The sequence below is a fragment of the Protopterus annectens genome, chromosome 4.part0, assembly GCF_019279795.1.
Source record: "Protopterus annectens isolate FY-2018-M chromosome 4.part0, PAN1.0, whole genome shotgun sequence".
Taxonomy (NCBI): Eukaryota; Metazoa; Chordata; order Ceratodontiformes; family Protopteridae; genus Protopterus; species Protopterus annectens.
The window spans coordinates 6945980-6958288 of record NC_056733.1 but is presented as its reverse complement, the minus strand read 5'-3'; the positions used below and the strand labels follow the sequence as shown (position 1 = coordinate 6958288).

General features: G+C 45.1%; 1 protein-coding gene across 1 annotated transcript in view; it reads right to left on the bottom strand.

The window, feature by feature from the left end:
* Nucleotides 1–12309, bottom strand: part of ATAD5 (ATPase family AAA domain containing 5) — a gene marked incomplete in the record, with an annotated part of 853119 nt that overhangs the window by 381575 nt on the left and 459235 nt on the right.

The window sequence follows — 12309 nt, the reverse complement described above, 5'->3', positions numbered from 1 at the left end:
TAAGATTTTAACAACTTTTCTAAGTCCTTCTATTCACATGTTGCAGTATTCTGTACAGCTGGGCAAGTGCCAAAGCTCACTGTGAGGAAGGGGGTGGTGGCCTAGTAGAACTCTCCGGGAATCCATGGAGGATTGCCCTGGCAATTCCAGCCCTGGACCTGGAAATCTGGTCTATTTTGCAATGTTTTGTGACTGTGTGCACAGATGACCAACTGGCTACTTCAAGAATAGTGGATGTGTCCAGACCTTTGAAGAAGGCTCCAGATGAAGCCACTGCCATTGTGGAATGTGCTTTAACACCGCCTCGTAAGGTTTCCCACGGTGTGTGTAGCAAAAGGTAATAACCCTGGAAACCCAGGCTGAAATGGTTTGCTTAGTTACTGCTTTCCCCCGAGGTCCTGGGGTGGAAGGAGACAAACAGTTGGTCAGACTGTCTGATGGGCTTGGTTTTGTGCAGATAGCATCTGAGCTGTCTGTGCACATCAAGGGAATTAAGTACTCTCTCTCTGTCTCCGTGGGGGTTGGGAAAGAAAGTGGATAGGTGGATGGCTTGATTTAAGGAAAGGTCATTTACCACCTTGGGCATGAAGGATGGGTTGGTTCTGAGGGTTGCCCTATCTCTGTGGAAGATGAGGAAAGCTGGAATAGCCATGAGAGCTTGCAACTCAAATACTCTTCTAGCTGAGGGTCAAGGCCACCAGCAGAACAGTCTGCCATGTGCAGCGCTTTAGGGAAGCTTTGGATGCTGGTTCAAAGGGAGGGAGTGAGAGATTTTCTAAAACAGTTTCAGGTCCCATGGAGGTGGAATGGGCTTTCTTGGTGATCTGAAATAAACTATCCCCTTAAGGAACAGTTTTGCAGGCAATCTGGAAGCTAAGAGAGGGCCCAGAGGAAGGCAGGCAGAAATGGCCAACAAATGGGCCTTAATGGAGGAGAATGGTAACCCTGTCTGCAAATGTTCATACAGGTAAGACACTACTAGGGGGACCTTGTTTTGCAATGGGTCCAACTGCCTTCTAAGACACCATATGGAGAATCTTTTCCACTTGGATACATAAGATCTCCTGGTACTAGGTTTCCTGGCCTCCTGCAGGACAGTGAGCATTTCCACATTGTATAGGTGTCTGAAAGGGATCAGAATCCCATCATCCACAAGGTGAGGTCTAGAGATTGCTAGTGTGGGTGGATTTGGGTTCCACTGTCCTGTGTGAGAAGGTCCACTCTGAGTGGCAACTTGTGGTGATTGCCCTTGGCTAAATGTAGGAGGAGGAAGAATCAATGCTGTCTTGGCCAATAGGGAGTCACCAGCAATAATTTCGGCCTGTCCTGCTGGATCTTCAGCAGGACTTTCTGTACAAGAAGGAAGGGGGGAAATGCATACAGAAACATCCCCTTCCAGGAGAATGAAAAGACATTTGTTGTCATCGCCAGAGGTTCTGGCAGTCTGGTGCAAAAAGAGGGAACCTGTCTGTTCATGGTGGAGGCAAACAGTTCTACTTGAGGTGTACCCTATCGGTGGACAAGGTCCAGGAAGACATCCCTATGTATTATCCCTTCATAGGGCATTGTCACAGATCTGCTGAGGGAATCTTCCTGAGAATTCTGCTGGGAAGGGATGTACACTGCCTGAAGAGTAACTCCCTGACTCGTGGCCAGTTTCCACACAAGGACAGCAAGTGCAGATAAGAAAGATTTGGTTCCCCCTTGCTTGTTGAGATAATACAGCGCTGTGGTGTCGCCTGTGAAAAGCTTTAGGGGGTCCCTGTTGTAGTCTGGGCTGAAAGGCCTTCAAAGCCAGTAGCATTGCTCTCATTTCTCTTACATTGATGTGGTCTTTTCTGCGTGGTTCTGCCCAAACCTCCTGCACTTTTAGGAGCTCCAGTGTTGTTCCCCAACCGTGGTCTGAGGCGTTACATTATCTGTGCTGGTGGACAGGGTTGGAGTGGAAGACCCAGGTTGAGCTTCACCTGGGTCAGCCTCCAATGGATCTCCTGCTTGAGGCAGGGCAAGCGGGGCACCCTGTACTCCAGGAGGTGGGAATGATGCATTCAAATAGACCTGAGGTACCACTGCAGTTTACTCATGTGAAGTCTTGCTAAAGGCAGCATGGCTATAGTGGAAGTCAGGTAGCCCAGGAGCCTGAGGTACTGCCTTGCAGTCATTTCCTTGGTTTGAAGATACGAAAGTAGGTATTGTGTCAGGCTTTTGACCTTTTGGGGTGGAAGGGTGGAAGGAAGGCTTTCATGTCTGTCCAAATCCTGCACCCCAGGAAGACTATGCCCTGGATAGGGTCCAGGTGGGATTTTGGATAGTTTATCTGAAACCCTACGGACTGGAGGAGGGCAATGGCTTTCTGCAACTGAATCAGGAGGGACTGTTTGCAGTCTGCCTGGATGAGTCCAAGTAAGGGAAAATTTGGATCCCTTTAATCCTGCAGAAGGCAATCACTGGTGCCAGGCATTTGGTGAAGAATCTGGGTGCTGTGGAAAGACCAAAGGGCAAGACCAAGAATTGATAGTGAGAGTAGGCCACCAAGAAACAGAGGAAACTCCAGAAGCTGGGCCTTATGGGGATGTGTAGGTAGGCATCCTTGATGACCAAGGTGGCCACGGAGCCTTGAGGTAGGATCAGAGGGAAAAGAGTTGGCAATGTAAGCATCCTGAAGGCGGGTACATGCTGGAAAAGGTTCAGATGGGAGAGGTCTAAACTTGGCCTTCAGGGCTCATCTTTTCTTGGCACTAGGAAGATACTGGAGTAAAAGCCTTTTCCCATTGCAAACTGTGGGACAGGTTGGATGGTACCTTGGGCCATAAGGTTATCCAGAACTGGTTGTAAGAGGGGAAGCTGTTCTTTTGGGGGCTAGGGGATTCCCCTACTCTTTGGGGGGATGATCCAGGTTGTGAAGTACTCGTGTTCTATTATTGAAAGTACCCACTTGCCTGAAGTGATGCGTCTCCACACTTGGGGACAGTGAGACAGTCGTAAGGAGAGAGAGAGACGGGGGGGTTCAAAACTTGGAGGTAGTCACACACTACCTGCCCTGTCTTGAAAAACACCCTCTGGCTGGTAGATGGTGTAGTCCTGGCAGGAGTGGATTGTTTCCTGGGAGCTTTTCTTGGTATGGAAGAGGACGCGGGGCCTGAATGTTTTGGGCACATAATTCATTAGAAACTTGGGAATTGGGGATACAAACAGATGCTTTAAGTCTTGCAACTCCTTACCTTTTTGTTGCAAAGTCTTAAACAAATCTGCAAACTTGGATCCAAATAGGGCTGAACTGTCTAAGGGTGTATCTACTAGCTTAGCCCTAAAATCGTCTGGTAAAGGCTGGAGACGTAGCCAGGAATACCTTCTTAGGGCAGAGGCTGATGCTGTTGACCTAGCTGAGGCCTCAGCAGCATCATAGCCGCACCTGATAGCGTGCTTGGTAACTTGAGAGGTCAGAGAAACTAGGAAGGACAGCTGCGCTTTGGCTGGAGAATCAGAGGTGTCCAAAAGCTGTTTGGAAATTTTATCCAAAAGGGCCAAAGCATATTTATGCATGTGTATCTGGTAAATGAGTACTCTGAAGGCCAGAGTTGCAGATGTGTACACCTTTTTGCCCAAACGCTCCATGGCCTTGCTGTCCTCGTCAGCAGGGAGGAGGGTAGTAGAGGGCAGAAATTGGGAACCTTGGTCAGTGCAGACTGAAATTTTGGCTGGGTCTGTAACTGGGCATTTTACCAAGAATTTAACTGTCTCAGGTACCTTTGTAAAACCTATCAGGTCTGCAGGGGGCTGGATGTTGAGAGTCTGGATTCATGGATGCTGCAGATAAAGCATCAAGAAAGGCTGGAAGTATAGGAAGAACAGCTGTGGGAGCTGGGGAGTCCATCTGGAGGAGCTCAAAGTACTGTTTTTGTACCTCAATCATTTCCGATGAGTCCCACTTAAAATGCTCTCTCGTCTTAGCTATGGTTTCCCAAAGGTGAGATCTTCTGTAGGGGAATCAGCTTCAGCAGATTGTTCCTCTGGAGAGGCATCTCCAAGGGGGGAAGGTGGTTGGGAGGTGCAAGAAGGGGATTCTTCTGAAGAAGAATCAGAGCGCTTCTCCTCTTCCCCCTGTAAGGGTTCTGAGGCCTGAGGACTAGGGCTCAGTAGGCCACAAGGCCATAAATTCATTAAAGAGGCTTTATGAAAAATCCTGACAATCCGATTGACTTTCCCTAACAGGAGAGGTATGCTTTGTCTTCTCTTTCTTTCAAAGAGAAGGCCTAGCAGGCGTCTGTACAGGGGAAGGCCTAGGACTAGACGACTGCAAAGGAGCAGAGGGATCCGGCTGGTCTGATAAAAGCCTTGGTTCCCCCTCGGTGGAGACTGACGTCTGCTGAGCCTCCAAGGATGCATCTTCCGCACAGGGTTCTGTGACTTCCATCATGGTACCCACTATACCCAGAACGGTGGAATCTCAGCATTCGTCCAGGCCGTCGGCCACAGGATGAGCGTCGGATGGCGGAGGTGCAGAGACAGTAGCAGGCCTTGCGATCTTGGCCTTTTTCTTCAGCGGTTCAGCAGGCAAGTTGAAGATCCCTCCATACCTAGCGCTAGCTATTTCAGACATTGGTTCTCAAGATAGAGATTGAGTGCGTCAAGTCTACTATGCAAGGTCTTGGGCACAAAGGACTGGCAGATAGGGCAGGCCTTGTAGTCGTGCGACTTCCCTAAACAGAACAGACAGAGGTTGTGGGTGTCTTTGTGGGGTATCTGATAACAGGACTTACACTTGCCCTTTCTGGATGACATGAACAAGCACTAACATGCAATGACTAAATTAAAGGTTCCCCAATGGTGTACTTATCAGAGTTTTTCTAAGATCTGACGGCCAGGAAGGCAGGAACACCTGACATTCAACTGGCAGCAGAGATGTTCTGAAGTCTGGTGCACACAGACGTCATTTTTATGGCCCACGCTCTGCTAGCCATGTCAGACGTCCCAAGCACCGTGCAGTGACTGCAAACTTTTGTATATTGGCTGGACGTTCGGGTAGCAACATGAGAAAACCCAACTGTACAGAATACTGCAACATAGGAATCGGAGGACATCCAAGCCAACATGCAAATGGAGAAAGACCAGCTTCCCAATATCAATGACTACAAGTAAGGGTATAGAAAATAGGTAAGCGAGGGCTAGAATTTACTGGAGACAGTTGACACAGGGGCCAAAGTATCGAGAGCAAATACATAGAGGGGGAAGGTAACACAGTAGGATGTGGCCAAGAATGCATATGGACTGCAGGCTAGAGACTACCTTCCTTATTAACGATTGATAGAGCACAATGAGAAAGGAATAGGGAGACCTTAAGTGAAAAACCAGCACTGATAGAGCTTTTAGTCGAATCTAGAACTGCTGTTAGAAAAGGTGAAAATTAGTAGGGCAAATAGAATATTGCAGGATAACTATAAGAATCAATCAATGGAGGTTAGAAAGGATTGGAAAGAGGGATTGGACAAACAATTTACAAAGAACTAATGGGAGGATATATATATGGCTCCCAAATATGCGACAAAGTCTAGAAGATTCAGGATTTTAGCTTGAACGTGTTTGCATAGGACTTTATACCCCAAGCAGACTCCAAACAATTTTTCCTCTAGTAGATTGCAAATGTTGGAGATGCGATGGGGAAGGAGGTGGTAACTGGGAACATATTTCTGGAGGGAAATGAGATGGCAAACTAGACTGCCAGAAATACTGGGTGAGCAAATTGTTGTAACAAAGGGAATGAGTTTTTTGAGCTGTGATACAGGATCTGAATTACCTAGTCATAGCAAGTTTAACCCCGATGGCCACCAAAAAGGCAATTGCTAGAAAATGGAAATCAAAATCTAAACTTGCTAGCTCAAGCAGCAACAATATTAACACATTCAAAACTAACCTAGAAAAGGAGAATTTTACATCTGCAAACTAAAATATGTACATCAGACTTGGAGCACTTGATTTGTTTTCCCCCTTTTTCAACTTTACCTGCATACATTTTTTAAAAACACAAGTGAGGATATCCTTAGAAAATCCAATAAGGTGCTGATGGTGGCTTTTTAGAGGTTTGGCATAATAGTTAAGGTCTTCACCTCATAGACACAAGGTGCAGGGTTTGATTCTAACCTGGGATTATTGGCTAGACTTAAAATGGCCGTTCAGGAGATAGCTTAGTATTCACCTATAAACCAATCATGTTCAAAGTTGTGACAATAGTAAGAGATAAAGGACTGCAAAGCAGGATCTTTAGAAAATATGAGCAAATTACACAGAAAAAATGGGAACCTGTGGGAAAGTACAGTTGTGTACACTTACCATAAATGTAGATGTTCAAGTGTATTCACTATTGCAGTCATTACATTTGGGTAATCTGCTGGCAGGTTGCCCTCAGTCGACCTGAATTCCAAAGTCTTGGGTCCTGCATCGGTTTCGGTCTCCTCTTCCATGACGTCAGGTCGTCAGGGGTATAAAACAAGCAGCCGACGCCAACGTCAGGGGTACAAAACAAGCAGCCGACACCACCATTTTCTTTAGTTTTTCTTGCCCCAGATGTCGGGTGCCCCAGAAAAGTGGCAAATAAAAAAAAAAAAATATATATATATATATATATATATATATATATATACACACACACACACACACACACACACACACACACACACACACACACTATATATACATGCAAAATACAAACTTTACCTTCATCTACAAGCAAATACAATACATAGGTTGTAGAAGATAGTGAGGGAAAGAGAAACTCCAGAAGAAACGGGGGATGGCGGGCGAGTAACCTGGACTGCAACAGTGAATACACTCGAACATCTACATTTATGGTAAGTGTACACACAACTGTACTATGTTCTTCGTGTTTCACTGTTGCAGTCATTACATTTGGGTAGAATCCCAAAGCTATGGATAGGAGGCTGGAGCTAAACAGCATTAGGGGCGGCTATAAGACCCTGCAGAACTGCAGTGGCAAAGCCTGCCCTAGACTTGGAGTAGAGAGGCAAATGATAATGCTTAGTAAAAGTGTGAACAGAACTCCAAGTAGCAGCCTCTAGAATGTCTTTGGTTGGTACTCCTCTGAGAAAGGCTGCTGATGTAGCTGCAGTTCTGGTGGAATGAGACCTAATGCCCTTGGGCACAGGTTTGTCATGGAGTAAGTAGCAGAAACTAATGCAATGGCTTATCCACTTTGAAATAGTCTGCTTTGAAATAGCCTTTCCTTCTGATCCTGCAGCATATGTCACTAGTAACTGCTCAGTTTTTCTTAGAGCTTTAGTCCTGCTCAAGTAGAATCTTAGCTGTGTACGTCCAATGAATGCAGAATCCTCTCCCCCTTGTTCTGCGGATTCGAATAAAAAGTTGGCAGATGAATAGTGTGGTTAAGAGCCACACTGGAAACCACCTAAGGCATAAATGAAGGATTGGTCCTCAGAGACACCCTGTCTGGGTAAAATATGATAAAAGGCTCCACCGGCATGAGGGCCTGTAGCTCTGAGACTCTTCTTGCTGAAGTAATTGCTAGGAGCAGAGCTGTTTTCCATGATAAGAACTTTAGATCTGCAGTAGCAGGTGGATCAAAAGGAGGCAGGGTGAGCTTTTCCAACACATAATTGAGGTCCCATGCAGGTATTGGTGATCTCTTGGGGCTCCTTTAAGATACTGCTTTAGTAAAGGATGAGAAAAGATTGGTGGTTCTGTATTGTAATGAGCCAAAATGGCAGAGGCATGGATTTTTATTGATGAGAAAGATAGGCCATTGTCAAGCATCTCAGTCAAGTATTGGAATATTTGGTTCTGCTGTATCAGTTCCTTGGTGCTTGATTCCAAGCACAGAATCTCTTCCATTTATCAGCATAAGATTTTCTAGTACTAGGTTTTCTGGCTTCCAAAATGACATCCATCACCGCTTTACTGAGAGATGTTGTTGGTGTAACTACATGATCAGCCATGCTGCCAGGTTCAGTGTTTGGAGCCGATTGTGGATCTGATTGCTTTGCTGGGACAGTAATTGAGGTCTTTGAGGTAAGGTCCAAGCTGGGTATTGAGACAAGTTCCTTAGGATTGGGTACCAGTATTGGCGTGGCCAGTCCGGGGCAATTAGTATCATCTTTGATTTCTCTTGTCTTACTTTTAGTAGGACCTTGGGAAGAAGAGGCAGAGGAGGAAAGGCGTAAAGTTTTCCAACTTAAGGATAGGGCGTCCACTTTCCATGCTTGTCTGTGATAAGTCCTTGTGCAGAATCTTTTCAATTGATAATTTTGAGGAGAGGCAAATAAATCTATGTCCGGGCTCCCCCATTTTTTTGTTATCATGCTAAAGACTTGTGGATCTAATTTCCACTCGTGAGGGTCCATAAGAATTTCTGCTTAAGTCGTCTTCCAGAGTATTTTGTTTTCCTGGCAGGAATTGAGCTTGTAGATGTACTTGGTAAGTCAAAGCTGTGTCACACAGTGCCATGGCTAGTCTGCAAAGGGGTATGAATGTGTGCCCCCCTGCTTGTTTATATACCGCATAACCGTGGTGTTGTCCGTCTTTATCAGTAGTTGTCCTGGATGAAGTAAGTCTTTGAAGGCTGTCAGGGCATTTTGAACAGCTAACATGTCTTTTTGGTTGATATGCAGATGCATTTGTTTTGGGGTCCATATGCCCTGAATGCATCTTCCCAAGTGGGCCCCCCATGCATAATCTGATGCGTCTGTTGTTAAGGTTTGGCTGGCAGGGGGTAGAGTGACTGGCCATCCCATGTTTTGGTGACATGCCTTTACCCACCATAGGAACACCTGTTGTAGGCAGGGAATGAGAGGAATCCTTATTTCCAGACTGTGACAATGCTGACTCCATGAACTTTTTAGGTACCATTGAAGTTTCCACATATGCAGTCTTGCATATGGAATCAGTAGAATGCAGGATGCCATGAACCCCAAAGCCTGCAGAATTTGTCTTGCAGATAACTGGGTTTTTGTTGTCATCAGTTTGAAGTAAGAAGTCAGTTGCTTTTGTTTGTCTGGTGTGAGGAAAACCATCTGGGCAGTTGTATTCAAGCTTGCACCCAGGAATGTTATCTTTTGAGAGGGTACCAGCTGTGACTTCTTTTCATTTATTGTGTACCCTTAGGCATGTCAGAAGCCTTTTCACAAACGCCAGGTACTGAAGAAGAATGTCCTTGTTCTCTGCTTGAATGAGACAATCGTCAAAGTAAGGATATATTTGTATACTTCTGTCTGCAAAAATCAATTACTGGTGCCAGGCACTTTTGTAAAGACCCTGGGTGCAGTAGATAAGCCAAAGGGCAGTGTAGAGAATTGGTAATGCATTAAGCCAGCCTTGAAATGGAGGTATCTTCTGCACGATTCCCTTATTGGGACATGCAGGTATGCCTCTTTTAGGTCTAATGTCACCAGCCAAGCATTTTCCCAGCATGGGCAGGAGCTGCTGCAAAGTTAGCATTTTGAATTTTGGAATGTCCAGGAAGGTGTTCAAAATTGATAAATCCAGTATTGGCCTCCAGGCCTTGTCCTTTCTGGGTACCAACAGTAGTCTTGAGTAAAAACCTTGTCCTTTTTCCTGTTCTGGTACTGGCTGAATAGCCCCCATATCCATGAGGGACGCAACCTGTTTCTGTGTCTCTGCTCATTGATTTTTTGGCAGATCCGGCCAACCGTTTGCCATTGGCAGAGTATGGAAATGGAATCTGTATCCCTGTGATACTATGTTCAGCACCCACTTGTCCTGGGTTATTAACTGCCAATTTTGTGCAAAAAATGCTAACTTTCCCCCTAAGGGTGCTGCCAAAATGTAAGTGCTTGGTGTAGGCAGAAGGAAGTTATTGGGACTGTTTTCTGTAGGGTTGCACTTTATTCTCCTCCAGATTTGGAGGTAGAAGCACCCCATTCCTTTGACCTGTAAGAATCTTGTGCCTGGTATCTAGAACCTTTAGGGCATCTGGATTTGCACCTTTGAGCTCAGTCTGACACAGGAAAGGACCAATTTTTGTAGGCCCGTGTCTACTGAATCTTGGTGGCTGCACTTGTAAGAAGTCTTTTACAGTTTGCATAGACTTAGCTTTGTCTTCCATTTTCTTTAAAACCTCTTCTGCCTTAATACCAAAAAGAGTATCATGCTGTAAAGGTGCATCCAGTAATTTAGCTTTAACATGATCAGGCAAATTTTGCTCTTTTAGCCAGGCATGCCTCCTAATCACAGATCCAGTAACTGCGGCCCTGCAGGAGGTCTCTAAGGAATCAAAACCACATTGCAAAGTATGCTTTTCAACTTGTTCAGCTGCATGCAATAAGTCTTGCAATTCTTTATTTTCTGCACATTCAGAAATCAACATTTTCTGTTTCAGCAATCCCATAACATGTTGTTGATACTTGAGCATATGAAACTGGCAGTTTAGGGCCCTAACTGCCAAGGTTGCAGATGTATAAACCTTCTTTCCCCATCTATCCAGTGCCCTTGAATCTCTGTCAGAGGGTGTAGGATTTTTTGCTGTTGAGGCCTTAACTCCCTTTGGACCCTGTGAAAAGGTTTCAGGGTAGGCAGCAGGGTTTCTACATAAAAATTTGAGAGAGTCAGGGACCCTGTAATATCTGTCAGGCTTGCTGGGAGCCGGAGGTAAGAAGTCAAGCTTGACTCCGAAAATACATCATCCACAATGTCCAAAACAGGGGGTATGGCTAAAGGCCTGTGCTGAGGGAGAAGGAGGAAATCTCTGAGCCTCTTTTTGATTCTGAAACATCTTAACTCTCCCAGTGAAAATGCTCCCTTAAAGTATGCAAGGTTTCTCCAAATGAATAATCCTCAGGAGGTGATGCAGATGGGATAGATTCATCTGCATCAGAATCCTCATAGGGAGGAATAGATAATTCCTGATCAGAAGAGGAATCGGAAGAAATAGAAACCTGATCTGAAGATTCATAATCAGTGTCTTGCCTAGGCCTCTTAGGAGAGGGATGGGAACCCCTGATCAAGGTAATTAAGTTTTCAGCCATTTTGATCATCTGTTTTTTATGCATAGAAGCCTGCGCACGTGGCTCATGCATCAGTTTTTTAGCTTTAGAAGTTGCTTTTGTCTTTGGTTTTGCAGCTGTCGTCAGTTTTATATAAAAACGTTAAGGCCTGAATACACCCTCAGAAGCCGGTGCCTGTTCAGTGGCTCCGGACCCATCCATGGGTACAATACTTTGAGTATCTCGTGGCGTGCCGGACTCCACATGGGTCTCGGTAGGGGCCTGCGACTCGAAAGTAGCGGGCATCAGGGGCTGTGAAAGTGCCTCACTGAGTACCGGTGAACTGTCGACTGGCTTAGGAGAAGCTTTGTCATTGGTTTTGGACCTCGACGGTCTGTCTCTGTCCTTTTCTTTGCGTTTTTTGTGTACTCCGGTTGTCGGATTGCTATCCGACAACATTTCAGGGTAGTTAAATCTGTTTCCAAAATATTTTGAGGCAAAAATATACCGATGCTTAATAGTGTGTTGGTTAAATCTAGCACAAAACCGACAAACAGACAAGTTGTGATCAGGGTCTAGGCAAGGAATACAGTATAAATGGAAATCCTTATCGGGTATTTGCTTCCCACAAGTAATACAATTAACTTTTTCTGACATCAGTATGGAGCAAGACAAAAGTTTCCCCAACGGGGTATTTCGCTTTAGTGAAGACTTCAGGTCTGAAACTCGAAAATTTCAGGAGTCGGCCGACCGGCACTTGTGAACTACTTCTGCTTCGGGCACCGCACGGCAAGAAAGACTAAAGAAAATGGCATCAGCTGCTTGTTTTATACCCCTGACGACCTGACGTCATGGAAGAGGAGACAGCAACCGAAGCAAGACCCAAGATTTTGGAATTCAGGCAGAGTGAGGGCAACCTGCCAACAGATTACCCAAATGTAATGACTGCAACAGTGAAACACGAAGAACATCAATATTTGCAGAATAATGCTTCAGAGGAATGACGTGTAAGGGATGGCAGGAACTGAATGAGTTATGTAACATTCGATTGACAATGATTGTATAGAATCATCATATATAATGCATAATGTTTGCACAGAAAATGTCAATATGGTGTTTTCATTTATAGAAATTTATGACTGCCTATATCATTAAGTGATAAATAATAAATATGTTGTTTAAAAAAAAGAAAAGCATTTCTGGGAACTAGGCAAGCAGAATGATGTTCAGGAGGGGGAGTGAGGTTTAATGGAAGGCAGGAATTAAGCAATTTATGTAATGCTGGAGTGAATAATCATTAAAAACATGTAATGCATTATGCACGAAAGTACAGTTGTGC